Genomic DNA, 27,472 nt, shown 5'->3' with positions numbered 1-27,472 from the left:
TTCCGGAATGAACCAGTGAATGGGAGCTCTCCATGTCTCTGCACTTTCAAATAAATTTTAAAAGTAAAAATTTTTTAAAAAGAAAATAATGTTATTAATAAGTACCTCTTCAATAAACATCAGAGAATTTAAAGTCTGTCTAAAATCCCAAGAAAGGTTGTTTCCTCTACATTACCTTTGCTAAAAGTAACAAAATAGGGCCAGCACTGTGGCACAGGTTAATCCTCTGCCTGCAGTGTTGGCATCCCATATGGGTGCCAGTTCGAGTCCCAGCTGCTTCTCTTCTGATCCAGCTCTCTGCTATGACCTGGGAAAGCAGTTGAGGATGGCCCAAGTGCTTGGGCCCCTGCACCCACATGGAGACCTGGAAGAAGTTCCTGGCTCCGGATCAGTTCAACTCTGGCCATTGCAGCCACTTGGGAGTGAACCAGTAGATGGAAGACCTTTCTCCCTATCTCTCCCTCTTACTGTCTATAGCTCTGTCTCTCAAATAAATAAATAAAATCTTTTTTTAAAAAAAGTAACAAAATATATACAGAGGTAGGAATTTTGTCTAGCATATAAGGTGTTCTCATTCCATACTGGAGTATCTAGGTTTCAGTCCTAGCCTCACTTTTTTAAAAAAAAATTTTTAAGATTTATTTATTGGGGCCCGTGCTGTGGCATAGCAGGTAAAGTCGCTGCCTGCAGTGCCAGCATCCCATATGGGTGCTGGTTTGAGTCTTGGCTGCTCCACTTCTGATCCAGCTTTCTGCTATGTCCTGAGAAAGCAGTGGAAGATGGCCCAAGTCCTTGGGCCCCTGCACCCACGTGGGACACCTGGAAGAAGCTCCAGGCTTCAGATCAGCCCAGCTCTGGCTAATGAACCAGCAGATGGAAGACCTCTCCCTCTCTCTCTCTCTCTCTCTCTCGCTGCTGCCTCTCTGTAACTCTGCCTTTCAAATAAATGAATAAATCTTAAAAAAAAGAGATTTATTTATTTGAAAGGCAGAGTTACAGAGAGGTAGAGACAGAGAGAGGTCTTCCATCCACTGGTTCACTCACCAAACGGCCACAACAGCCACAGCTAGGTTGATCTGAAGCCAAAAACCAGGAGCTTCCTCTGGGTCTCCCACGTGGTACAGGGGCCCAAGGATTTGGGGCATCCTCCACCACTTTCCCAGGCCATAGCAGAGAGCCAGATGGAAAGTGGAGCAGCTGGGACTTGAACAATGCTGGTACTGCAGGCAGCGGCCTTACCTACTACGCCACAGTGCCGGGCCTCCAGCTTCACTCTTGACTCTAACTTTCTGCTAATGAGCACCCTGGGATGCTCATTGATGGTTCAAGCAGCTGGGTCCATGCCACTAATGCGGAAGACCTGGATTGTGTCCCCAGCTCCTGGCTTTGGCCAGGGCTGGCCAATGCAGGCATTTGGCAAGAGCCTCTCAAATGAACAAATAACTTTTAAAATACACACAGTCAGCCCTTTATATTTTTGGATTCCACATTCATGGATTCAATCAACCATGGATGGAAAATACTCAGGGAAAAACACTACATCTGTATTTGAACATATACACACTTTTGCCTTGTCATTATTCCATAAACAATAACACAGAATTAACATTGCATTAGGTAATATAAGTACTCCTGAGATGATTTAAAGATTTGGAGATGAATATGTGTAAATTATATCTTGGCATGCAAGGAGGTTATAGAACCAATCCCCCACAGACCAAGGTACAACAGTACTATGTAAAAATTTAACGTGTTTAGGGTAGGCGTTGTGGCACAGCAAGTTATGCAACAGCCTGTGATGCATATGGGTGCTGGGTCAAGTCCTGGCTACTCCATTTCTGATCCAGCTCCCTGTTAATGCACCTGGGAAAGCAGCAGAAGATGGCTCAAGTACTTGGGCCACTGTCACCCATGTGGGAGACCCAGATAAGAGTTCCAGGCTCCTGGTTCTGGCCTGGCCTGGTCCAGCCCCAGCCATTGCAGCTATTTGGGATAGAAGATCTCTATTCTACCATCAGGTAAAAGATTCTCTAACTCTGCCTTTTAATAAATATTTTTTAAAAAATTAAACTTGTTTAAAAAAAAAAAAAAACTATGGGGTAAGACAAAACAAGTAGCAGTCAGAAAAATGACCTCTAAGTCTGGTGCATATACCATGAAGATGCTCACTGCATCCCTAACTGATTTGAAGTGTCTTTATTAGCTGTTAAAATTTTGAAAGCTTCCCACATGTAACACTTGTCAATGAGTGCAGTCAAGCATAAATCAGTTTCACTCAGTACTTTCACAAAGCTAAGACTCACATCTGTGCTTTGACCTAAATTTAAAAAAAGAAAACAAGGAAATGAAAATTCAGTATGAAAATAAGCAACAAGGCAACTTCTTTCTCCAAAATAAAAATACTATCATTTAAACCGTTCTTTACAATATATACTATACACTGAAAAACTGGTTTAGAAAAATATACACTTTCCAAAGGGCTCATGTTTTTAAAAATCAATACACATTTATAGTGAAACATTTCAAACACCGAAAGTAAAAAGAAAAAAAAAATCAACAACTCAGAAAAGTAAAAGGTACTGTCCTCTCCCCAAAGGTAACTTCTATTCAAAACTTTCAAGTAGGGGCTGGTGTTGTGGCTCAGCGGGTTAAGCCACTGCCTGTAAAGCCAACATCCCATATCAGAGCACCCGCTCACATCCTGGCTACTCCACTCACAATCCGGTTCTCTGCTAATGTGCCTGGGAAAGCAGTGGAAGCTGGCCTAAGTGCTAGGCCCCTGCCACCCACATGGGAAACCAGGGTATAGTTCCTGGCTCCTGGCCCAGCCCTAGCTGCTGTGGCCATTTGTGGAGTGAACCAGCAGGTGAAGACTGCTTTCTCCCTCTGTCTCTCCCTGTCACTCTTTCAAGTAAACATAATGAATCTTTATGGAAAAAAAGTCATGCAAATTTTCTAGGCATATGCCAGTATATACATGCTGAACGCATTTGAATTTTGATTAAAATAATTTTGCAATCATTAAAATGCCTTTAGTATGGCTCCTTTTTAAAATTGGGCTGGTTGCTGTTAATTATTCAGAATTTGGGTTAACCATTTAAAGCTATAGATCATTACAATATTATGTATTATGGTGAAAGACTGAAACATTCATGTCCAACATTAAATGAAAATTTCAAGTCACTTTATTCAAAATATCTTACATAAATTTATAACCAGTTAAAAAGCTTCTAAGGCCATAATAAAAAGCTCATTATGCTAAACAAAAACAAAAATTAGGATATAAGCATATATGGGTTAATATCTCATTTACACCAAATACATGTTTTTTAAAAATAAGACTAGACAGAAACACACATACAGATTTGACTTCTAAGAGGACAGAGATTCTACTACTGTTGGCTTTATCTATTACTGTTCATTGCAATCTTTCTGTAACAGCAGGTGAAATATGGGAGACATACATGTCTCTATACAAAAGCCCAAAGTGGGTTAGACTACAGCTCTGTAGAGCTCATGTATGACGAGCCTCCACAGAAGCAAATGGCCAGGCTGCAACACTAAGGCAGGAACATGAAAAACAAGTATTTCTCTGGTTTGAAATCTGCCCCTTCCCCCCAATCAACACAAATTTAACATTTTTTAAACTTATTTCGAAGAGAGCCATATAGTGAGAAACCTGAGGTTTACAAAACACCTAAACCAACAGAGGAAGTGTAGGAAGAACTCAAATGAGTGTAACAAAGTAGAACGGGCAAGATGGGTTTTGGTGTGGGGAATATGAAGACACAAGGAGAAAACACTCCAAATTTACTTCAAGTCTGGTGCACTCCTGTCAGCACTGGATACATCAAAGTATGATGACCTAGGAGCCTTTATACAATTTTTTTTTTTTTTTGACAGGCAGAGTGGACAGTGAGAGAGAGACAGAGAGAAAGGTCCTCCTTTTTGCCGTTGGTTCACCCTCCAATGGCCGCCGTGGCCGGCGCATCAAGCCGATCCGAAGCTTGGAGCCAGGTGCTTCTCCTGGTCTCCCATGCGGGTGCAGGGCCCAAGCACTTGGGCCATCCTCCACTGCCTTCCCGGGCCATAGCAGAGAGCTGGCCTGGAAGAGGGGCAACCGGGACAGGATCGGTGCCCCGACCGGGACTAGAACCCGATGTGCCGGCACCGCAAGGCGGAGGATTAGCCTGCTGAGCCACGGCGCCGGCCTATAGAATGTTTCTTAAGGTTGCTTACCAACTGTCCAACTTCACGCCAAAAAAACAAAACAAAAAAACAAACAAGAAAAAGCAACCAACAATAGACTTCAGTAAGGACAGGACTGGAAACGGGACAGAAAACACTATCTTGTCCTTAACTAAAACATGGCCTATTTTCACCAAAGTACTGAATACAGTTCTAAACACTGTAGTATAAAAGCAGCAGGGAAGTGGTTTCCACAGTCGACGTGGGTTCAAATCCAAGATTCTGTCACTGTGTCTGCACTTGTAAAATCAAAGTGGGGAAACCCACATCTGAGTTGCTTTGCAGTTAAATGAAAAATACGTAAGAGCAATTTTTAGCACAGTACTTGCCACATCAAGCATGTTCCCCGAAAATGGCAATTATCATCACTAGTAAAAAGCAAGAAACCACCTTTGAGAAGAGCCATTAAAATACTGCGAGACATTCTGAAACTTTAATGTGCATTAAAATCACCTTAGGGAGTTGTTGAAACTGCAGATTCGGGGGACTCCTTCCTCCTGGGATTAATTTCATAGGTTTTAAGTACAATATGAGTGTTCTCTGGCCCAAATGTGAAGAATTACTTAAGCGAATTAAGGCACTACCCTCCTATAAAAAGCTGAAAATTAGGGCTCTTCCACAGAATGAACCAATCTAAAATAGAGTATATGTTCAAGGGGATTACATTTTCGCCAAGTGTTTTTCATTTAACCAATACTGAGTACCTACAATGCAGTGAACAAGATAAAGGACTAGCACCGTCGCACAGCAGGTTAGGCTTCCACTTGGGACGCCTTCATACCATATTGGAGTGTTTCACTCTCAGCTGCTCTGCTTCCAATCCAGCTTCCTGCTAATACACCTGGGAGGCAGTGGATGAAATCCCAAGTACCTGGGTCCCTGTCACCTACATGGGAGACTCGGATGGTTTTCAGGGTTCCTGGCTTTAGCTTGGTCTAGCCCTGGCTGTTGTGGACATTTGGGGTATGAACCAGCAGACGGAAGACATCTATGTCACTCTGCCTTTCAAATAAATCAATCTTTAAAAGGACAGACAAGGTCCCCATTCTCTAAGAGCTTCATTTCCAGTGAAGGAGACAGAATATTAAAAATAGGGGCAGGAATTTGGCACAGCTATTAAGACACTGCCTGGGATACCAGCATCCCATGTTAGAGTTCATAGGTCTAAGTCCTGCCTCTGTTTCCAATTCTAGCTTCCTGCACGGCCTGGAAGGCTTTAGATGGCCCAAGTACTTGGGTCCCTGCCACCCACATAAGAGACTCAGTTTGGATTCTGGGCTCCAGGCTACAACCTGGCCCAGCTCTGGCTGTTCCAAGTAATTGGAAAGTGAACTAGCAGATGAAAGATCTCCCCATCTTTCTCTGCCTTTCAAGTAAAAAACAAATTAAATAAGGGAATTCCAGATAGAGATAAATGTTGTGGGGGGAAAAAAAAAGAATGGGGGCCAGTGTTGTAGCAAAACAGGTTATGCCACCGCCTGGAATGCCAGCATCCTATATGGGTACCGGTTTGAGTCACACCTGCTCCACTTACAGCTCCCTGCTACTACTCCTGGGAAAGCAGCAGAAGATGGCTCAAGTCCTTGGGCCCCTGCACTCAAGTGGGAGACCCAGACGAAGTTCCTGGCTTTGGCCTGGCCTAGCGCCAGCTGTTGTAGCCATTTGGGGAATGAACCAGCAGATGGAAGATTTCTCTACCCTTCCCTCTCCCTGTGAGATGGAAGATTTCCCTCTCTCCCTCTCCTTTGTAACTGCTTTTCAAAGAAAATAAATCTTAAAAAAAAAAAAAAAGTAGAATGGCGACATAGGGCAACCTCTTGGAAGAGGCAATATCTGGAGAGACCTGAATGACATGATGCAATCAAGTCACAGCAGACAGACCTGGTAGAAGAGCTCTGAAGCCATACAGTATAGAGGAAGTGCAAAGGCCCTCAAGTAAAAGCTAGCCGGCAAGTTCCAGGGTTAACAATTCCACTGGGGCTGAACAACAAGAAGAAACAGATGTGACCAATTCCAGAATACTGAGCTAGGCAGAGGGGTACAAGGAAAGCTCAGAGAGGCAGGCAGTATCAGGCAGGTCCAGGTAAGGAGTTTGGCTTTCATTCTGACCTTAGATGGAAGACTTTCAACAAAGGGGTGATGATCTGATACACACTGTAAAGGCTCTTTACACTGTGGTAAGAGGAATGTACCATACAAGGCCCAGGTAGAAGCAGGGGGACCAGAACGTTACAGCAGTAGAATAGGTGACAGTGGTGATGTTTCAGCAAAGGTGGTGGCAACAGGGACAGGAAGAAGTGGACTAGAATACACACTAAGTGCTGTAACTCAAAGCAAACCAAAGGAAAAGAACTAAGTCACATAATGAGTAGTAAGCACTGGGGACCAATTACTCGAGAGAAAAGTGAAAGGGATACAAAGGTTGAAAAGGTTTGAGAAATTTTAGATTTAGGGAGATTTAGGCTATTTCTTGGTACTTCTCCTTCAGAGTTGAGCTAAAGATGACAACATTTGCTTCCACAGTTGGCCCTTTAAGTGCCACTGGTAAAGATGTGGACTAAATGGGCACACACCCAAGATCCAGTGTTAATCAAACATATGAGGATATGTAAAGTCAATCTTCCAGGACCTTATTGCTGGGGACCTGGACAGCTGGTCAGCATTTGGAGCATGGCCTAACCACAGAACAGAACTAAACCTTTACTCCAATCAAACCACCAACTCAGCAAGAACTTTTCAGACTTCCGGATCCTCAATGCAGGCTAGGCCTGCTCTCCCAGGATCTGAACAAGCAAAGCCTAACTTTGCCTAAAGATGCACATTAATGTCTTAAATCGAATTTATCATCATAGCTATTTGGAAGGAACGCTCTTAACACCATAATTTTAAGAATTACAATTTCCCCAACACTGTGAATATTCCGTAAAAGTTAAGGTCCAAAAGTGTTTCACTGGTAAAATTTAAATTTTCTTAAGAAAGAAATACCAGTGTGTGAAAAAGCAGGTTGTACAAAAGCTCATGCGGTATGGTATCAGGATTTTCTTACATAAATACAAAAAATAAATCTGCAAGGATGGAAACTACTGCTAACACTTTGGTGACATACGGGTGGCAGCATTATTGATGATTTTCTTTTTTGCCTATCTGCTTTTAGCAACATTTCCTCCTATTACCACTAAGTATTCCTATAAGCAAAAATATTCAGTTATAGGGTAACAGAAAAGGGAAACAACTGAAAAAGAGGAACTTCAAGAAAAAAATATTGTTTATCTAAATCGGGATTACAGCTGTGGTAGTAAGGAAAAAAGATTTCAATGGCAGGCACGGTAGGAAAAAAGTTAAAGAGGGCCACGTTATACCACAAGGACATACCCTTCAAAGAAGTAATTGAAATTCATTAAGAATTCCTTCTGGGTTACCTAAGGGGCAATCAGCACACACTTCTGTCCTTCCTCCTCGAACACGTATACGACCGTGTGGTGGTGGTGGCAGTGGCCGCGGCGGCGGGGACGGGGGGGCTGTTTTTTAAAACCAAGTTAGGGCAAAAAGGCTTGGTTTTCGGTCTCCAAAGCGCTGGGTGAGGACGGCAGGCTCAGAGCCAGCTGTAAAGGAACTCGCGCGAGCAGACACCTCAAAGTGGCAGGAAGGGAACGCAGCCCCCCCGCACCGTCCTAAGGGGCTCAGGACTCAAAACACCTGCAAGGTCTTAGGCTTGCCGAGCGATCGTCCGTACCGCTGCCCGCGCAGTTTCTGACAATGAAACACCCAGACTGCAAGCTCTCTTTCCACAAACGCCGAGTATTACCTGCGTGGAGCTTCTCTTGATTGAAAAAATTACGCGTTCTAGGATCCAGGCCACATTCCTGGTGCTGCCAACTCCGGCGACTGAAAACATCCCGACTGCCTACAGCTACAAATACCGCCTGGGCGAAAACCCTCCACGTAGGAACACAGCCACTCTGGGAAACTTCGGGCCGCCCACGGCGGCTGCCTGCAGACGGTCTGCGTTCCTATCGAGGCTGGCTGCTGCGCCGTCAGCTCGGGTCCCGCTCACTCAACGCGCAGAAAAAAGGGGGAACCTTCCGATTCGCGACACCACCCACCCCGGGCTAAGCGGCTCTCGCTTCCAGGAGGGCAGCTCCCCGGTCTCAGCCGTCACAACAAAGGACGCCTCTGAGCGACTTCATCATGCCCAGAGAGGGCTGAGGGACCAGGGTGAAGGGTCCAGTGTGGATTTCGGGGTTGTCGAGTTGCTCCTTCCGGCTCACACACACACACTCTCTCTCTCTCCTTTTTAACTCCACGGGTCCGCCTCCGCCCGTGGGGACGACCTGGCCGCCCCCCCAAATAAAGCCACCCGCGGCTACCGTCCACTCTGCTGCCGAGCCCCGGCTTCCCGCAGGGAGACCCCAACCACGGGCTCCCCGTCTCGCTCCCCTCGGCCGGGGCACGGACGCTCGGCGGCGCCGGCTCGGTTCTCCCGCTGCAGAATCGCCAGTCCGGCCCGGGAGGCGCCGAGTCCCGGCAGCAGCCCCGCTCTGCCGCAGTCCCCGAGAGCCTGAGGAGCCCCCAGGAGACCCTGGGCTGAGGGGAAGGAAGGGGGGCCGGCAAGCGGCCGTGGGAGAGGGACAGACACTCACCCGCCCAGACAACAACCGACGGGGCGGGGAGGGTGGGAGCCGGGACCAGGTCTCGGCAGAAGGACCGCCTGGAGCTTCCGGAACGCTGCGGCCGCTCCGGACGCCGCTGCCGCTGCTGCTCCGGGCCGCCGGCGGACTCCCCCTCCTGTGTTTGGATTCGATTGACCGCGTCACTCAGAGCCACGAGACCCGGATCTGCCGGCTCCCGCGGGCGGCGGCGCAACAGATAGCAGCGGCTCGAGCCCCCGGCGGACGCGGCAGCCGAGCATGCGCACACGCCCTGCGCCTGCCCTGTGTGCCGGGGAACGCGGGCCGGGCGCGAGCCGCTACGGGTGCACACGTCACGCTGTGCGTGGGGGCGCGGAGGGTGGGGGATGTGGTTCCGGTTGGGAAGGGTGGGGCCGAGGAGTGTGAAGGAAGCGGGGCGCCGGCCCCTGTCTGCTGAGCTGGCCCGCAGTGGCCTTTGTTTTGTCTTTGCTGGGACTGTCCTCTCTCGTAGTCTCCTTTGGGCTGAGCTGATGACTTTGCCGTAGCCTCTAGGATACCGGGGTGGGGGTGCAGGGGGACACAAATTGACGCCCGCTGAGACCGAGCGCACCTGTAGGCCTTTGTGCCTTTGATCACAAACCTGTGTCAGATGTGGCAGTTCATGACCTCCCTCCTCCCACCACCCCCCCTTGCTTTCCCTATCTTTTTTTTTTTTTTTTTGTCGCTATTTTGCACCAGAAAACTGACCAATATAAAGTTCAACAGGAACATGAAAGGGAATATGTGACCGAAGATGACCTGCTGGCCCGGAGGGGGAGGGGAGGAGAGGGGAGGGCAGCGCTGTTGGTAAGAAGCCTGCCCGTGCTTTTGATGCGTGGGTCTTGAGGGCCTGAATGGAGGATCCTGCTTCTTGTTAGACCAAGTCGGAGCTCCAATTTTAGCCTGCTGGTGTCCTCGCTAAACCTTTGGGGTCCGGGGAATTCCGTAACTTGGCGAAAGGTAGGGCTACTCTATTGTGTTCTTAGGTCGGTGAGTTGACAGACAGTGCCCTGGCTCACTTGGTTAATCCTCCGCCTGCCCGGCGCCAGCATCCCATATGGGCGCCGGATTCTGTCCCGGTTGCTCCTCTTCCAGTCCAGCTCTCTGCTGTGGCCCAGGAGGGCAGTGGAGGATGGCCCAGGTGCTTGGGCCTTGCACCTGCATGGGAGACCAGGAGGAAGCACCTAGCTCCTGGCTTCGGACCAGCGCAGCACCGGCCATAGCGGCCATTTGGGGAATGAACCAACAGAAGGAAGGCCTTTCTCTGTCTCTCTCTCTCCATCACTGTCTATAACTCTCTCTCTGTCTCTCTCTCTCTCTAACTCTGCCTGTCAAAAAATTAAATAAAATAAGAGCAGTGGTAAAATGAAAGCCTAAGTCCCCAAGATTTCAAAGAGGTGCTGTTACTGCACAACAGGCCTGCCCCACCTGTATGTACTCCTGTTAGACAAACACCAGGTGCGCTTTATTACTGTGCGGCCTGTGAGGAGAGGGGAAGAAAATCGGAAAGACCCGATCCGGTTCAGAAAGGAGTTTGGGAATGTATAAAGTTAGGGTAAATGGGGGTGAAACTAAGTGAGGGAACGTGATATGGAAAGTCCTTTGGGCAAGCACACTGACAGACATCACGTTTTGAGGAGGGCTGCTGAAACGTCATCAGAGGTGTGTGTCGCCTGTCATTACAGTGAACCGTAAGGGAACTCTCCAGTCAGTCCCAGGTGCTCTGCGCTGGCTCCAGTCACAATTTTGACTCAGCTGATTCCATCCAGTTACATCAAGGACCCTGAAAAGAAGGCTCACCAGATTCTTAGCAAAGACAACTATTATGGGTTAGTAACCTAACAAAGTAACGGGCAGGCAAATGACTATTATGGACTGTTGGTATATAAGGTACCTAAGGGAAGCAAAGGAGGAGGAGCCTTTATTGCTCACAGTTAGGGTGCCTCTTTGCTTATCTTCTAGGATAGATGGAAGCTGTTAAGAAGCCATCTCCTGGGGGCTGGCGCCGTGGCTCATTTGGTTAATCCTCCGCCTGCAGCGCTGGTATCCCATATGGGTGCCGGGTTCTAGTCCCGGTTGCCCCTCTTCCAGTCCAGCTCTCTGCTGTGGCCCGGGAAGGCAGTGGAGGATGGCCCAAGTGCTTGGGCCCTGCACCTGCATGGGAGACCAGGAGGAAGCACCTGGCTCCTGGCTTTGGATCGGTGCAGTGTGCCGGCCATTTGGGGGGTGAACCAACGGGAGGAAGATCTTTCTCTCTGTCTTGCTCGCTCTCTCGCTCTTGCTCAGTATCCAATTCTGCCTGTGAAATAAAAGAAAAAAAAAATCAAAAGACTTCCATAGCCTCAGTAGCTCATGTCAAGAGCCTTGGGTGATCACTGACCTCATACATAAGAGTGTTAATTGTTTAATTAACAACAGGAGTCACTGTGCACTTCCCTTGCAGGACCTCTGTCACCAAGGAGTTGTACTATGAGAATTAACTGTAAAACTTGTTCTCAAACAGTTTGTGTGTGTGTGCAAATTATTGAAAGCTTTAATTAGTATATTGTTGATCTGCATATAAAGTTAATTGAAAATGAATCTTAATGGAGAATGGGACTGGGAAGGGGAGGGGTGTGGGTGTGTGGGTGGGAGTGCAGGTATGGTGAGAAGAATCACTATATTCCTAAAGTTGTACTTATGAAATGTTTACTCCTTAAATAAAAGGTTTCTTTGGGAAAAAAAAAAAAAGATTAAGAACATACTTTTTTTTTTTTTTGACAGGCAGAATTAGAGAGAAAAGTCTTCCTTCCGTTGGTTCACCCCCAAAATGGCCACTACGGCCGGCAGGTGCACTGCACTGATCTGAAGCCAGGAGGCAGGTGCTTCCTCCTGGTCTCCCATGCGGATGCAGGGCCCAAGCACTTGGGCCATCCTCCACTGCCTTCCCGAGCCACAGCAGAGAGCTGGACTGGAAGAGGAGCAACCGGGACAGAACTGGCGCCCCAACCGGGACTAGAACCCAGGGCGCCGGCACCGCAGGCAGAGGATTAGCCAAGTGAGCCATGGCGCCAAGAACATACTTTCATGTAACGAGAATAAAAAAGATCATTCTTGATAAATTTAACACTATAACCCCCCCAAAAAAAGAAATCATCTCCCTTACTTTGATGGTCTTTTCATCTTCCTCTACCCGACTGCCAACTCAGCTGTTTGCTTAATTGCTGTTTAGAAAGCTGAGTCACCTTTAGCAAATTAGTATAATCTGCAAGAATTTTTTTCAAGTTACAGTGGATACTGAACATAGGTAAAAGTTTCTAGAAAATTAAAGGTCTCTTGTAAGACAAAGTATTTCCTAGTTAATTTACAGTGATTATAAGTAGGCACAAAGCAAGCTTTTGGGCCCTTAATCTCAGTCTTCAACTCAAATTCAGAGATTTTGAGGTGGAATCAGGTGCCCTGAAGAAGTTTGTGAGCTGACCTGTAGCAGAGGATCTTCAGTTTGTGGAACTCTAAACAAAATCTTGTGCACTTGGGTGCACCCATGTGCACAAATGTGTTTGAGAACACAGCTGTGTTTGAGAAAACAGTATGATGCCAAACTAGAATTGTATGGTTGTTGTATCTCAGTACTTGCTTTATAAAGTAAATGACAGGAAATCAAGATGTTAGGATGCTTGGTAGCTAGCCTCCAGATGTCCTCCAATGACTCTCACCTCTGAAAGGTTAGTCTTTATAAGGCCTTTGAATCAGGGCTCCTATGTTTGACCAACAGAATACACCAGAAGCTGTGTGACTCCTTGGATAGGTCATAAAGGGACTGGTTACTGCATTTCACCTCATTCTCTTGGATTATTGCCCTGGGAGAAGCCAGTTGCCATGCCACTCCACTCAAACAGCCCTATGAAGTGGTCCATGTGCAGAGGAACACGAGTCTCCAACAGACAGCTTCAACTTGCCAGCCATGTGAGTAAACTGCCTTGACTGATCCTGCAATCCTAATAAAGCATTTGGCTTACTGCATCCCTGCTCAGCATCTGATTGCAATCTCAAGGAAGTTAGAAAGGACCAGCTCTGAGTCACAGGTACTGTGGTATAGCATCTTACTAGTTACTTGTCACATCTTTGAATTCAACCTTTCAAAATTCTAACAGTGAAAAAACTACAATGTGTTTGTGTTTCTACATGTCAAGTAATTTTAAAAAATAACACAGAAGCAGGCATTTGGCCCAGCAGTTAGATGCCTGCATCCCATATCAGAATACCCAAGTTCAAGTCTCAGCTCTAGCTCCCGATTCAAACTTCCTGCAAATGCAGACCCTGGGAGGCAGCAGGTGATAGCCTGAAGTAATTAGGTCCCTGCCATCCACATGAGACCTGGACTGAGTTTCAGGTTTCCAGTTCCTGGTATCTTTTCCTCTTCTTTTTTTTAGTGTTTATTTATTTGAAAGACAGAGATAGAAAGATCAAGATCTTCCATCTACTGGTTCACTCCCCAGATGCCCACACCAGCTAGGGCTAGGCCAAGCAGAAGCCAGGAGCCAGGAGCTCCATCCAGGTCTCCCACTTGGGTGGCAGGGCCTCAGTACTTGAACAATCAAACACTGCCTCCCAGGCACATTAGCAGGAACATGGGGCAGAGGCAGAGGCAGGACTTGATCCCAGGAATTCAGCTATGGGAGGCAGTTTATAGCATGCATTCCCAGTGTTTGGAATGGTAAATCTCCCAACAGTCAACTGATCCTATGTGGTATAGCAGGGCCCTAGACAGCTGTCCTCCCTATCATCATACTTGTGTGTGAGCACACATGCATATCCATGCTGGCTGTGTCTGATCTCTACTTCATCAAAATTTGCATTTCTGAAATCCCGATTACAAATTATGGGGAGAGAGAGAGTAGCCAATTGGCCCAGTTTAGTCCACTTCTGGTCCTATGGGCTAGGGGCTCAGGGATAGGGGCAAATATGTGTGGGCAAAGTCTTGGAGAAGGAGGCACGAGCAAGCTCACTTAAAGCAATGCAAGGAGGCCGGCACTGTGTTACAGTGGATTAGGCTGCTGCCTGGGACACTGGCATCCCATTTGAGAGCAGTTTGCTGCTTCATTTCCAATCCTGCTCCTTTCTAATTCACTTAGGAAAGCAGTGGAAGATGGCCCAAGTACTTGGGCTCCTGCCACCCACATGGGAGGCCCAGATGGTGTTCCTGGCTCCTGGTTCCAGCCTGGACCAGCCCTGGCCATTGCAACCATTTTAGGGGTGAACCAGCAGATGGAAGATCTCTGTCTGTCTTTGTAATTCTACCCTTCAAATAAATAAATCTTTTATTTTCTTAAGTGATGGAAAGGAAATAAGAGGCTTTATAGCACAATTGTCTGTAACCAATATTTTGGTGATAATACCAAAATTGTGAATCAGACTCATTGTAGAAAGAAAACACATCTGGAACATTCCATACCCTAATACTCATTTGGAAGCTTGACAGAAATACTAGGATGTGATAGCCTAAAAAATTCTGTCAAATATTTTAAGTCTTAAGGACAAAATGAAAAAGTGCTCATTTCAACTAAATGTAGTTTTAGATAATCATGTATCTGATTTCTAGGCAAAATGTGTTTTGGACCTTGGAGAAAGTTCAGTCTATAAATAGTCATCACCAGCAATGATAACAAATACTTCTTGAGCTCTTTAAAAGGTCAAATCCTTCTGCAGTCATGGTTGAGTTCAATTAAACTTAGTGTATTCTTTAGGCAAATCAGTGTGTTGAGGGTTGGTGCTGAGACAATCAGGAAACTGTATTAAAAATCTTAGTATACAACTTGAATTTTTACATATGTGTACACTAATGTGTCTACCACCTAGGCCAAGATATAAAATATTTCCCAAAGACTCTTTGTTTCTCTTTCTCCTTCAATACCTGGAGGGATACCTTTGAAGAGGAAACTAGGGATGAATGATTCTCTGGGGAATGCAAAAAAGAAAAGCAGAACACAGTTAGCTAGTTTGAGATTAACAGGTGGCCTGAGGCTTAACAATAGGACAACTTGTTTCCCTAACAGTGTCATAATATCTTAATAGAAAATTGCTAGCCCTGAAGTTTTTTGTAAGTGGTTTAAAATATTTAAAAAGTCCGCTAAGAAATTTCATTGTTTTCAATTCATTCCTAAAATCCAGATAAATCTGAGGTGTTAATGATGATGTTGTTGAAACTTCATGCATCTTTAAAGGGACAGATACATAAAGTGACCACACATGGTGGCAAGATAACATGTTCAATTTTTTGCCACTTACAGCCATATTTCTTAATTTCTACTGCTTTTAAATTTTTTTAAAGATTTATTTATTTATTTATTTGAAAATCAGAGTTACACACATAGAGAAGGAGAGGCCGAGAGAGAGAGAGAGAGAGAGAGAGAGAGGTCTTCCATCTTCTGGTTCACTCCCCAATTGGCTGCAATGGCCAGAGCTGCACCGATCTGGAGCCAGGAGCTTCTTCCGGGCCTCCCATGCAGGTACAGGGGACCAAGGACTTGGGCCATCTTCTACTGCTTTCCTAGGCTATGACAGAGAGCTGGATCGGAAGTGGAGCAGCCGGTACTCGAACTGGCGCCCATATGGGATGCCAGCACTGCAGGTGGCAGCTTTACCTGCTATGCCATAGCACCAGCCCCAATTTCTACTGCTTTTATTAAGACTAAATCTTTTTTTTTTTTAATTTTTTTTTTACAGGCAGAGTGGACAGTGAGAGAGAGAGACAGAGAGAAAGGTCTTCCTTTTGCCGTTGGTTCACCCTCCAATGGCCGCCGCGGTTGGCATGCTGCAGCCAGCGCACCACGCTGATCCGATGGCAGGAGCCAGGTGCTTCTCCTGGTCTCCCATGGGGTACAGGGCCCAAGCACTTGGGCCATCCTCCACTGCACTCCCTGGCCACAGCAGAGAGCTGGCCTGGAAGAGGGGCAACCGGGACAGGATCGGTGCCCCGACCGGGACTAGAACCCGGTGTGCCGGCGCCGCAAGGCGGAGGATTAGCCTAGTGAGCCGCGGCGCCGGCAAGACTAAATCTTAATGCTCAGATTCCTTCATTGCATATTGAAAAAATATATGGACTGAGGCAGGCAGAAGGTTAAGCTACTGCTTGGAACACCTGCTTCCTGTATTGGGATGCCAATTTGAGTTCTGGTTGTACTGTTTCCAATCCAATGGTTCAAGAGTTTGGGCCCTTGCCACCGGTATGGAAGCACCACATTGAGTTCTGGCATCCTGGTTTTGGCCTGGAACAGGCCTGGCTCTTGCAGGCATTTGGAGAGTGAACCAGCAGATGAGAGATACTTTCTCTCTCTCTCTCTCTCTCTCTCTCTCTCTCTCTCCCCGCCACCATTGCTCTCCCTTTCAAGTAGATTAAAATAAACAAAACATTCTAAAAATACATGTGAGGGGGCCAGTGCTGTGGTGCAGCAGATTACGCTGTTGTCTACAGTACTGGCATCCCATCTGGGCAGCAGTTCAAGTCCCAGCTGCTCCATTTTTTATCCAATTCTCTGCTACTGTGTCTGGGAAAGCAGCAGAAGATAGCCCAAATGCTTTAGTCCCTGTACCCATGTGGGAAATCCAGATGGAGCTCCTGGCTCCTGGCTTTAGCCTAGCCCAGCCCTGGCTATTACGGCCATCTGGGGAGTGAACAGGCAGATAGAAAATCTATCTCCTAACTCTTTCCAATAAATGAATAAATATGGCCCACTGAAAAGGCTTAAAAACCATGTCCACTTAGTGGCAATGAGTACCCAAACACATAGCTTATGTCTTTGAAAACCTTTTCCCACTAAATAAACTAGTACTTCTTACAAATTTGGAGCAGGAAATGTACAAGATGGGCCTGATATATTTTATTATAACATGAAGCTATCAAAGCTATCAAAATCATGTCAAGGAGCAGACATTAGGCCTATTGTTTGAGATACTTGTTGGGACACCTGTGTCCCATATCAAAGTGCCTGGGTTTGATGCTCAGCTTTCTCTCCTGACTCTAGTTTCCTGCTAATGGTGGTAGAAAGCAGCAGTGATGGCCCAAATGTTAGGGTTCCTGCCAACCACACTGGAGACTCGGACAGAACTCAGGCACCTGGCTTTGACCTAGCCCAGCTACGGATCTTGTGGGCATTTGGGAAGTAAACCAGCGGATGGAAGATCTCTCTCTCTCTCTCTCTCTCTCTGTGTGTGTGTGTGTGTGTCTGCCTTCCATATGAAATAAATTAAGATCGCAAGTGGTGGCTTACTGCATTGTGCCACAACATCCACCCCTTGTGGTGGATCTGTCTTGTGCTAACTTAGTTAAGCAGAAATCATGATTCCCAGAAATTCCCTTCCCTAAATCACCCATTGCCATCCTCTTTTTATACTTTAAAGGTCAGTGCAAGGCACCAAGCACTGTTTCAGCTCCCACATGCTGTCACCAACTTGCTGGCTCACGTTGGAGGTACGAAGCAGCAGCCTGGTCCACACCAGCTGAGTCCACAGGCAATGCTGCTGGATCTCCTCCTTCAGCTTCTCTAACTGTGACGCCTGGGCTAGGTAGATGTTTAGCTTTGTAATGAAGGTTACTAGCTTCTCTTTTCCCATTACCTGCATAATTGAAATTAGAGGCTTAGAGGTGGTAAGAGACAAAGACAGGTTCCAGCTTGTCTCATGGGTTCTAGTTTGTCCTTGTTCTCCCCCACTTCATGTACATAATCCTTCTCAACTGCTTAACTGCTTGCCATGCTGTCAAGACACAGAAAAGCCACATATAAACATCTTACCAACTCCAAATATTGTGTAAAGTCAAATTTCTGTAGTAAATCTTTTTTTTTTTTTTTTGACAGGCAGAGTGGACAGTGAGAGAGAGACAGAGAGAAAGGTCTTCCTTTTGCCATTGGTTCACCCTCCAATGGCCGCCGCGGTAGGCGCACTGCGGCCGGCGCACCGCGCTGATCCGATGGCAGGAGCCAGGTGCTTCTCCTGGTCTCCCATGGGGTGCAGGGCCCAAGCACTTGGGCCATCCTCCACTGCACTCCCTGGCCACAGCAGAGAGCTGGCCTGGAAGAGGGGCAACCGGGACAGGATCGGTGCCCCGACCGGGACTAGAACCCGGTGTGCCGGCGCCGCAAGGCGGAGGATTAGCCTAGTGAGCCACGGCGCCGGCCGTAAATCTTTTTTTTTTTTTAATTTTTTTTTTTTTGACAGGCAGAGTGGACAGTGAGAGAGAGAGACAGAGAGAAAGGTCTTCCTTTTTGCCGTTGGTTCACCCTCCAATGGCTGCCGCGGTAGCGCGACATGGCCGGCGCACCGCGCTGATCCGATGGCAGGAGCCAGGTACTTCTCCTGGTCTCCCATGGGGTACAGGGCCCAAGCACTTGGGCCATCCTCCACTGCACTCCCTGGCCACAGCAGAGAGCTGGCCTGGAAGAGGGGCAACCGGGACAGGATCGGTGCCCCGACCGGGACTAGAACCCGGTGTGCCGGTGCCGCAAGGCGGAGGATTAGCCTAGTGAGCCACGGCGCCGGCCTGTAGTAAATCTTATATCATTCCCAGTGATACCATTTCTTTTATCAAGTCCTGACTGTACACCATTACAGAATTTTGAATCATTTAGAATCTTTCCTATCAACACATACCCAAGGATATTATTAATGGAAAGTTAATAGAACTTTCACCCTTAATTCAAGAATGTTTGTCTGAAGGATAGTTCATCCAAGACTGGATGAAATGGCCTGGAGATAAAGAATAAACTTGTGGGTCTATTGAATACATGAGTGTAATGTACAATATTAGGTTTGCTAATTGCAATATTAGGCTTGCTAATGAGCACTTTAGGGTGGTGGAATTAACTGGAGAGCTATAGGATGTTACCATAGGAGTAGTAAAAATTAAGATATGGTTAAAATTTAGACTGTATGATTTTAAAAATGCGTATTATAGAGGAGTCTCCATTAACTATATGCATAATTGGTATAATGTCTGAATGGAAATTTCTCCCCTCCTAGGTAAAACAGAAAAAGGAATAATATGTTCACCTACCCTTCAGCCACTCATAGTTGGAAATGAAAGCCTTTTCATTTGCCTAAGCCAGGCTGTGCCTACAGCTGTTGCTGAATTGGCCCCTCATTTTAACCAATTATTCAAGGATGTCAGGTAATTTGCCTGGTTCACTGATAACAATTCCTATATAAAGAGCCATGGCTCAGAATGGAAAGCAATTTCCCTGTGTCCAGTAGGTGGTAAAACTCTCATGAAAGCAGATCAGAACAAGTTGGTTCAATGGGCTGAATTACAGGTTGTATTCCTAGCAACGATAGAATTAAAAACAAATACTAGCCCTACTCTTTGAGTACCAGTGGATTTGCAATTTGATCATCAAGTGAGCCATAGATAATTGGATGATAAATGGAACCCTCATGTGAGTTGCTCCTCTTTGGAAATTTTTATGGGAATCCCAAGGGCAAACCAAAGAGAAGAAATGTTGATGCTCACTGAAGAACCTCTATGCAAGGTCCAAAGGTGATTGCAATCAATAAGTTGATGCCTTAGTTTCAAATAAGTTAACATGGGAAAACTCAAATCATGCAGCAGTGGACCAAAAGACAACATACCCCAATGGCGCAGATGGAAGCTCAAATCATTAATAATGTTCTATTTGCTGATATCCATATAAGATTTTCTGGTTTGAGTCCTGGCTCTACTTCCAATACAGCTTCCTGCTACTGTATACCTTGGGAAGGCAGTAGATGATGGCTCAAGTACTTGGTTCCCGGCTACCCACAAGGGATACTAGGATGGAGTTCTTGGCTCCTGGCATTAGCCTGGCATATTCCTGACTTCTCCAAAAAGAGAAGGTTCAGCCTATAACTGGTGAATAGATTATATTGATATGTTTTCTACTACTTAAGTGGATGTTGACAGAACTCAATACTGAAGGAGTGGGGCTGCCGCTGTGGTGCCGTGGGAAAAGCCTGTCGCCTGCAGCGCCAGCATGCCATATGGGTGCTGGTTCGAGTCCTGGCTGCTCCACTTCTGATTCAGCTCTCTGTTATTGCCTGGGAAAGCAGTAGAAGATGGCTCAAGTCCTTGGGCCCTCACACCCATGTTGGAGACCCGGAAAAAGCTCCTGGCTTCTGGCTTTGGATTGGCGTGGCTCCTTCCATTGCAGCCATTTGGGAAGTAAACCAGCAGATGGAAGACCTCTATCTCTGCCTCTGCCTGTCATTCAAATAAATAAATAAATTTTCTTTAAAGTATAAATGCATCATGGTTTGGTCATTTCTTTAGACTTTACTGCCTTGTTGAGATCCCTATGTAAGTGTAAAATTAATCTAACTTGTATGTTCTTCTCTTATTAATCTGCTTGGTGTTAATTTGCTTCTAATCCAGGCAAAGAGCCCACAGAAGAATTAAAGATGGGGAAGGGGAGAGGTATAGGCGAGATCTGTCTCTCCCATACAATATATATCCTGGGTTTAGTTTTGCTTATTTAGTGACCACAGCAAAAGCTATCAAAAAGCTGCAACAAAAATATTGTACTTCGGTCCCCCAAATTACATTTCCTCAGATCAGGGATTCTTTTCCTTTCCCATATGGTGCAATAATAGGCGAAAATCAAACTCATATGTAATGTATTAGATATCATATTCCTCATCACCCTCAAAGTAGTAGGTTAATAAACAATTGGGCCAATTACAACTGCTTTGAAATATACAGGCGTGACAAAGAATTAGAGGATTAGTCTACAAACCTCTAGTTTGTGTTTTGCAACTTAATGTGAGAGAGACTGTGAAATAATAATAAATATACAGACTGTTTTTCTTTCTGACACATACCCCCTTTCCTGGCACACAGCTCCTAAAACTCCTGGAATCTCTAAAATGATAAGCATATTTTTGCACGCTAATGAGGTAACTGGTGGCTGGGGACACCTGGATGGCTTCAGGAAAGGGGCCGGTTGCCAGGGGAACCAACCATGTGAGAGTTGGAACTTTCAACCCTATCATTACCTCATTCCAGGGGGAGAAGAGAGTGGATGAAGATTGAGCCAACCACCAGCGGCCAATGATTTAATCAAATATGCATATGTAAGGAAGCATCCATAAAAATCCAAAAGAATGGGAATGGAGGTACCTGGAGGCAGATGAGCCCAGAAAGGGATAGAATATCTATTCCCCTTTCCACATGTCTTGCTCTATGTACCTCTTCATACCTCTTCATCTGGCTGTTTACCTGCATTGTAATATTCTTTATAATAACTGAGTATATATAAGTAAAGTGTTTTCCTGAGTTCTGTGAACTGTCTTAGCTAGTTATTGACCCTGAGAAGTACTCATGGGAACTTCTATTTTTATCCTATATGTTGAAAGCACACTTCAAAACCTGGAACTTGCAACTGACATCTGAAGGAAGGGTAGTCCTCTGTGATTGAGTCCTTAACCTGTAGGTTCTCATGCTATCTCCAGTAGATAGCGTGAGAATTGAATTGAATTATAGAACACCCAGCTGGTGTCAGAATTGTTTGTTAGGGGAAATCCACACATACACATTTGGTCCCAAAAGTATTCTGTGTTGTGTTGTATTGAAAGAAAAGTAAGAGAAAAGTTTGGTTTTTCTTATTATATTCAAGGACTAAGTTGGGTACATAAATTGTTAGGTTTATACAGTGGAAGTAGGGAAAAGAGAATGGGGAGGGAGTGATAACAGGAACTTGAATACAAGTCTTCCCTAGTTCACCAAAATTTTTTCCAGTGTCAACTCAACTGTTCCTAGATTGTCCATAATTAAGTTTTCCAGAGGTTTAATAGCATTCTAAAATAAGACACTATGTATATTAATTTAAACCTTATTGCAAAATTCCAGAAGGGACTGATAACACTGACTATCCCTTTCCCCATCTTGCCAAGTTGAGCCTAACTGGCAGATGTTTTGTTGCCTCATAGACAGGATAACACCACTTTCTCTCCTTACACAATCTGACCCCTACAATTGAGACTTGACCAGAAGGGAAGTCTGGCCATGTTCTCATCATACTCCCAGCCATACAGGCTAGTCTAGTGGCTGAACCAGAGTGACCTGCTTCAGGGAGAAAGGTAAGAATTAAAATTAATGATTAATGAAACACAAGTTAAACTGTTGCTGAAGGGAAAGAAGTCAGTGAAAAGGTTTATAAAAGGGAAAATAGAACAGTTTTGGTGAGATTCAGAAAGAGGCTTAGAAAAAGAAAACGATATTTTAGCTTGGACTCACTCATATCTGCAGGGAGAAGAACTCAAAACTCTTATTTGAAGAGCCAAGAAGTGAGCTGAATGCCAAGAAAATTCTCAAAAATGGAAAAGGGGAGCTCTAACTATGACTAGATAGAAAAATGCTAATATGGCTATCTTCTGATTTTTGTTTTGCAGGAAAATATCCTTACCGAGGAGAATTTACCTTAGGAAAATACAGATTTGGCTAATGATAGAGTGGTTACAATTCTCTTAGATTTGTTAATTTGTGGGAGAGAGAGAGAGAGAGAGAGACAACACTCCTATCCTCTGATTCACTTTCCAAATGCTTGCTAATGGTCTTGGCTGGGCTGGGGCCAAAGGCAGCATCTGGGAATGCAATCTGTGTCTCCCACAAGCATGGCAGAAACCCAATTTCTTGAGTCATCAATGCTACTTCCCAGGGTCTGTATTAGCAGGAAGCAGGAATCAGGAGCCAGAGTGAATCGAAACCAGGCACTCTGATGTAGGATGCAGGTGTCTCAACTGGTGTCTTAATTGCTAGCCTAAGTGCCTGCCCCTAATGTGATTCTTAACCATTTAGCAGGTGTATACCTCGAAGTTCAGATAGCTGTATCTCAGTGAGGCAAACAAATTATACAGTGTAAAAATGGGAGAAAAATTACACTGGTATTGTTCAATGACTCAGTTTCTGTTTAAATCCATATCCATTCTTCACCAGTTATTGCAAATGTTTAGAATCTGTGTGTGCATGTCTAACATAAGTCAAGTAATTTCTGTCAAACTAAAGAGAATTGTTTTGTCATAACAAGGCCTTGATCTCAGCCTAGAGCAGTAGATTATACCATGACAGTGAATTCTAGCAGGTTGGTGGGAATTGGCCTGAACTATTTTGTTAGAGTTCTTGCATGGTGTTGACCCCTGGTCAAGACAAGAAATAAAGAATTGCTTTGTAACCCTGGGTCCAAGAAGTTTGTAGCACCTTTTCAACACTAACTATTAGTATCTGTGAGATTGATGTTTTATATCTCCTTCCAGCTTTCCTGTTGAGATTGTTTACTTGGCAGAATATGCCTCTGTGACCAGCAAAATATATTCTGCAGCCAACACTCCATTCTGGGCTTTCTGCTTCCATGGTATTCTGTGTCTACATCAGTGGCCCCTGATCTGAGAGAGCATCTCCATGCAGCCTCAACCTTTATGTTGAGTGCTCCAAGGAGCCTGCCCCAGCCTCTGGGGACCCCTTGCTGTGAGGCAATCTTTACTGTGATGTATATTCTTACTCTAATGACATTGATACATCCTTTTCTTTTAATAAACTCTTGATTTGTAAGCACTGTTGTTTTGAGTCTTCTTTAGCAAAAAAATATTCTTAATACCATTAGTGCACGTATAGAGATTAGCTATAGGTTAGGCTATCATCTGGGGCTCTGTTGAAATGGTAAAAAAGGAGGGCCTGGTACTGTGGCATAGTGGGTTAAGCCACCACTTGCAGTGCTGGCATCCCCCCACATGGGCACTGGTTTGAGTCCCGGACGCTCCCCTTCCAATCCAGCTCTCTGCTATGGCCTGGGAAACAGTGGAAGATGGCCCAAATGCTTGGGCCCCTGCACCCCCATGGGAAACCCAGAAACTCCTAGCTCCTGGCTTTGGGTCAGCTCAGATCTGCCTGTTTCTACTTTGTGTAGGGAGCAAACCAGTGGATGGAAGACTGTTGCAGCCATCTGGGGAGTGAACCAGCAGATGGAAGACCTCTTTTCTGCCTCTGCCTCTCTGTAACTCTGGCTGCCAAATAAATAAATAAGTCTTAAAAAAAAAGTAAGAAAGGGAAGTAAAGTATGGCAAAAGGATGCAATATGGCATAATTTAGGAGAAAAATGGGAGGAAAAATAGTAAGCAGGCTATTTCAACTCCAGGACCCGACTACTTACTGGGCGCGGTGGGAGTGAGTAGGGGGGTGGTGTCCAAAACTGGCTGCTCTAATTCTAGTTACAAACATTTGTGACACATAGTGATTTATTTGAAATTAAGATAGTTAGCTAAATTTGCAGTTGCTATGCTATCAGGGTGTGGTTGCCTAAGAGCATGGGCACCTCCCAACAAATGGTGTTATAATATTTAAATATATTGTGTCACATCTCCCCTTTCTCCAAGCTAAAGGCATCATGGTTCATATATAAAATGATACTGTAAGAAAATTTAAGGGAGGTGTTCATGGGTAAGTCAATTTGTTTTGTGAAATATTTTGAAGCATCCAACATGAATTGAAATGGGAAGAGGCAGGAAACAGAAACCTCCCATGGAAAATTTTCAGTCTTTGAGGGTAAGTTAACTAGAGCCACGGCAAAAGTTCACAGAGCATATGATCAGCTGGATACAGCAGATAAGAATGGGAAAGACAGGATATTTGGCAGTATTTCAACAGCACAGCATAAAAATCAAAGAAATATTATCCCAAGATTATAGAAACCAAGGTATTTTTATCTGAACTTGTGGCAACATCTAGGACAAAAGTATCTGGGCAGAATGATCTGTATGGGTGGAGGCCTGCTTTTCCTACCAGAAGACAGATCCTATGTAAAAATATAATTTAAGACCAGATACCAGTTCCAATGATTAAATCACTCAACTACTGAGTAACATAGGGCCAAAGACACACATTCTGGTATTTAGTGATTGAATCAACGTGACATAAACAGAATGCATAATCTTTGGCTTTGATAAGTAGTTCTCCACCCAAATACCATAAATTACATTAGACAACAACTGCCATTAAATTATGAATGACTGTCCAGCAGTTACTTGCAAGTAGAGAAGACCATCAGGGACAAGCTAAGGTGACATGTGATAGTCGTTAGCCAGTAATAGCTGAGGCTTTTTGGTGTGTCAAGCCTACACTGTGCATTAGGTGTAGCATGTCATTTTTCTAAAGATTCTGTATATAAGATTATCGTTACCTTTTTCAGATGAGGAAATTGAGGAACATTAAGGTTACCCAAGCTTTCTGACCTGAGCCAGAGCTTTCAATCCCTGTCCTCTAGAACTCTAGTCTTTCTAGGCCAATGTTTGATGATGTGTGCAGGGTGGCTAGCGGCGAGAACGCAGAATGAATTTTTGAAAAGTAGAAAAGCAGACCATGAATCACCAAAACAGACAACTTCAAATGAAGAATTAAAAATAAACAATATCTCTTTTAAGTTATGCATAATTTATATGAATCACAACATCCATTTTTTAAAAAAATATTTATTTGAAAATATTTCAAATATTTATTTGAAAGAGTTACAGAGAGAGGGAGAAAGAGAGACCTTCCATCTGCTCTTTCACTCCCCAAATGGCCACAACGCCCAGGGTCGGGCCAGGCCAAAGCCAGGAGCCAGCAGCTTCTTTGAGGTCTTCCACATGGGTGGCAGGAGCCATCTTCTGCTGCTCTTCCCAGGCCATTAGCAGGGAGCTGCATCAGAAGTGGAGCAGCTGGGACATGAACCAGTGCCCACATGAGATGCCAGTGTCACAGGTGGTGGCTTTCCTGCTACATTACAACACCGGCCCCCAAGGCATCAATTAAATTTCTAATCTTAGACCATATTTTCCTCCTCATCATAATTATTTGCTTAGTACAGTGCTAACTCGGTGCTAGAATCTGTTTTTTAAAGATTTATTTATTTATTTGAAAGTCAGAGTTACACACAGAGAGAGGGAGAGGCAGAGAGAGAGAGAGGTCTTCCAACCTACTGGTTCACTCCCTAGTTGGCTGCAATGGCTGGAGTGGCACCGATCAGAAGCCAGGAGCCAGGAGCTTCTTCTGGTTCTCCCACATGGGTGCAGGGGCCCAAGTACTTGGGTCATCTTCTGCTGCTTTCTCAGGCCATAGCAGAGAGCTGGATTAGAAGTGGAGCAGCCGGGACTCAAACCAATGCCTGTATAGGATGCTGGCATTGCAGGCAGTGGCTTTACCCACTACGCCACAGCACTGGCCCCAGATGCTAGAATCTTAATCAAAGAATCAATCCAACAAAGTCTTACCTTACGCTTCCCGGGGTGCTGGGTATTTTAATAGCCTTCCATAAAGCAAGACAGTCCCCCTACACAAATTTTGAGAAGATGTTACATTGCATGATTAAAATTGTGCAAGAATTTATGTTTAAACAGGAACTAAGCTGCCTATTATAAAAGTGAAAGTGACAGATTATTTGCCTTTTTTATGTATTCAAAACATTAGGGGACAGGGCTGTAGCAGGTAAAGCCACCACTTGCAGTGCCAGCATCCCATAGCGACACCAGTTTGAGTCCCGACTGCTCCACTTCTGATCCAGCTCTTTGCTATGGTATGGGAAAGCAATAGAAGATGGCCCAAGTTCTTGGGCCCCTGTACCCACATGAGAGACCCGGAAGAAGCTCCTGGCTCCTGGCTTCTGACTGACAGCTCCAGCCATTGTGGCCATTGATGAGTGAATCAGCAGATGGAAGACCTCTCTCTCTCTCTGCCCCTGCCTCTCTGTAACTCTGCCATTCAAATAAATAATTGATTTTAAAAATTCAAAACACTGGGGTCGGTGCTGTGGCACAGTGGGTTAACTCCCTCACCTGAAATGCCTGCATCCCATATGGGCGCTGGTTCTAGTCCCAGCTGCTTCTCTTCCGATCCAGCTCTCTGCTATGGCCTGGGATAGCAGTGTAAGATGGCCCAAGTTGGGCTGGCGCCATGGCTCACTTGGCTAATCCTCCACCTGCAGTGCCGGAATCCCATATGGGTACCAGGTTATAGTCCCGGTTGCTCCTCTTCCAGTCCAGCTCTCTGCTGTGGCCCGGGAAGGCAGTGGAGGATGGCCCAAGTGCTTGGGCACCTGCACCCATGTCGGAGACCAGGAAGAACCACCTGGCTCCTGGCTTCGGATCGGCGTAGCTCTGGCCGTAGCGGCCATTTGGGGGTGAACCAATGGAAGGAAGACCTTTCTCTCTGTCTCTCCCTCTCACTGTCTGTAACTCTACCTCTCAAATAAATAAAAAATCTTTAAAAAAAAAAAAAAAAGATGGTTCAAGTCCTTAGGCCCCTGCACGCACATGGGAGACCCGGGAGAAGCTCCTGGCTCCTGGCTTCGGATTGGCGCAGGTCCGGCCGTTGCAGCCATCTGGGGAGTGAACCATCGGATGGAAGACCTCTCTCTCTCTCTCTCTCTCTCTCTCTCTCTCTCTCTCTCCTCTCCTCTCCTCTCCTCTCCTCTCTCTGTGTGACTCTGACTTACAAATAAATCAATCTTTAAAAAAAATTTCAAAACATTAAAATGTTTGTTTTAATTTATTTGAAAGGCAGAGAGAGAGAGAGAGAGAGAGAGATC

At 45.4% G+C, this 27,472-nt stretch overlaps 1 protein-coding gene across 3 annotated transcripts in view; it reads right to left on the bottom strand.

Moving 5' to 3' along the window:
• Positions 1-9,164, bottom strand: part of SMIM14 (small integral membrane protein 14) — an 83,287-nt gene extending 74,123 nt beyond the window's left edge. Inside the window, exon 1 of one of the 3 annotated variants that reach the window (XM_062212799.1) lies at positions 8,889-9,164. The gene's annotated coding sequence lies outside the window, so the exon portion shown is untranslated. Of the gene's footprint in view, positions 1-8,053; positions 8,224-8,888 lie in introns of those variants that run through there. The other 2 variants (XM_062212797.1, XM_062212798.1) reach the window with 2 other exon arrangements.
• Positions 9,165-27,472: the final 18,308 nt, after the last annotated feature.

The sequence above is a fragment of the Lepus europaeus genome, chromosome 16, assembly GCF_033115175.1.
Source record: "Lepus europaeus isolate LE1 chromosome 16, mLepTim1.pri, whole genome shotgun sequence".
NCBI lineage: Eukaryota > Metazoa > Chordata > Mammalia > Lagomorpha > Leporidae > Lepus > Lepus europaeus.
Note: the sequence above shows the minus strand (reverse complement) of the source record. Positions and strands in the feature narration are given on the sequence as shown.